Genomic DNA, 2,190 nt, shown 5'->3' with positions numbered 1-2,190 from the left:
AAAATGCATTTTCTTTATACATACACTTGGCCAGTCATTTTCAAACTAATATACAATTCAAGACGAGATTATAAGTGAGTTTGTTAATTCATTAATTAATACTCCACTTCAAATTAACTGCTTTTTATTTTTAATTTAAGAAATTATTAATTAATTCTGACTTATTATATCTTCTATAATTAAATAAAACTGTTAATCTTCTGTCAAGTGGGATTGATTTGGAGAGCATGGGTATAGTATAACGTGATGCTTTGTTGGCATTTCGCACTCTTTGCAAGGTTAGTTCTGCAACTTAAATACTAGCATCACGGTTACTTTCTTTCAACATCTCTTATGTTTTCAAATGTAAATTTGGCAGATGGGTATAAAGGAAGATAATGATAAAGTTACAACCAAGACAAGGATATTATCTCTTGAGCTTCTGCAGGTTATAAAGTGATTCTAGCATCTATTAATTGCTAGTTTATAGGTTGTAGCAAAATTCATAGAAACTTATGTTCCTTGTAATGATGCATAAGCATTTTTTTTGCTTTACTCTGGACCAAGTTACAGGTCCATTTGATTTTCCGTGATATACGTGGTTCATTAGATCTACAAATGCAATTAATGTCAAGATGATGTAAAGAAAACTTACGTATCTTTTTGTTTTGCGGAAATGTTTGGTAACCAAAGAAAATCAGCCAAAAACAACCATAATTTGTCTTATTTAGCATTTATTAATTGTTATGACAATTAATTAATGCTAAATAAGGCAAGTTCTGACTGTTTTTTTTTTTCTACCTAACATTACCCTTTTGATGTTGATATTTGTATTTAATGCTTTTTTTTCTTAAATAAAACCTTATAGAAGGACGGTACATTATTATTGTCTTTTTATTATTCTTTGAAACTCATTCACGTTGCTGCGAATTAGTTTCTCAATATTTCAAATTATTCTTTTTTGTTCTTAATCGACGACAATTGAATTTTTTATTTTTTATTTTATTTTCTCAGGGTTTGTTGGAGGGAGTTAGCCACTCATTTACAAAGAATTTTCATTTAATTGATTCGGTGAAGGCATATCTTTCATATGCATTATTGTGAGCTTCAGTTTCACAATTTCCTGTCATATTTCAGGTTGGTTGAACTAAGTTACATTTTTTTAGCATATCCTTAAGGATCTACTTATAAATCTTGTTATTTTGTTCTTCTTTGTTAGCAGTATGCAACTGGAATATTCTTGGTGCTGTTGTTACGATTCAGAGAGAGTCTCAAAGTATGTGTAATATCTTTTTGCAAATCTCATAGAAGTTTTTAGCAGAGACCACTGTTGGTTTAATGTGTCTAATCTGTTTCTGCACCACTCTTTTTGTTTTCAGGGTGAAATAGGCATCTTCTTTTCGCTGATAGTGCTTAGACCACTGGACAGTTTAGAGTTTCCCATCAACCAAAAAGTTAGTCTTTGATATGATATTCTTCCTGTTGATTAAAATTTCTTGTAATATGGTTTAAAGACCTTAAAAGATATGTTGTTTTGCCATTTTTTTATGATTAATTTGTTTGGTGTTGGTTTGTAGGATGCTGGAAAAAGTATGTAAGGATCCACAGATGCAAGTAGCTCATTTGAGGTTTAGTTACTTTAAAATTCTCTGTAGTTTCATTGAACTTTCATATTGGATATGAAACTGCTTTTTTTTTTTGTGTGGATATTATTATAAGTTAGTGGAAAACAAACCTGCTTCGAAATTTGCTCAATTTTTGAAGAACACTCACAATCTGGATAAAGTTGTAACTCTTATATAGTGCAATTTAATTTTAGATTCATGTTTGTTCTTGTAATATATACCTCTTGGTTGTATTGGGGTAAAAAATTATGAATGGAAGTTTCATGGAATTGATCCATGTGTATTTTGACCCACGTGAAAAACACACCGTTGGTGTTGAATTTTGATAGAAAATCCTGTGATTGATAAGTAGCTAATTAATGAGATGAGAGTACGTAAATGAGATGGGATTAATGAATGATTTGAAATTAAAAATAAATAAATAATTATAGATTTGTGGAGGTTTGAAATCTCACAAAATAGTTAATTTTTGTTAAATTGAAAAATCAATTTGTGGGGGTTTTAAACTGCCACAAAAGTGATTTAAAATTGTCACAAAAGTTCAATATAAAACTCCCACTAAACATACACAAACCCCCCCCCACTG

At 30.0% G+C, this 2,190-nt stretch overlaps 1 long non-coding RNA gene across 1 annotated transcript; it reads left to right on the top strand.

Moving 5' to 3' along the window:
* The first annotated feature begins 350 nt into the window (after nt 1-350).
* LOC140179463 (uncharacterized) lies at nt 351-1,257 on the top strand. The gene is made up of 3 exons (XR_011872935.1): nt 351-427; nt 994-1,116; nt 1,202-1,257. It is a non-coding gene; the product is annotated as an uncharacterized lncRNA (long non-coding RNA).
* Nucleotides 1,258-2,190: the final 933 nt, after the last annotated feature.

This window comes from Arachis hypogaea, chromosome 15 (genome assembly GCF_003086295.3).
Source record: "Arachis hypogaea cultivar Tifrunner chromosome 15, arahy.Tifrunner.gnm2.J5K5, whole genome shotgun sequence".
NCBI classification, from domain to species: Eukaryota; Viridiplantae; Streptophyta; class Magnoliopsida; order Fabales; family Fabaceae; genus Arachis; species Arachis hypogaea.
The sequence above is the reverse complement of the archived record's forward strand: the minus strand, read 5'-3'. Positions and strand labels throughout refer to the sequence as shown.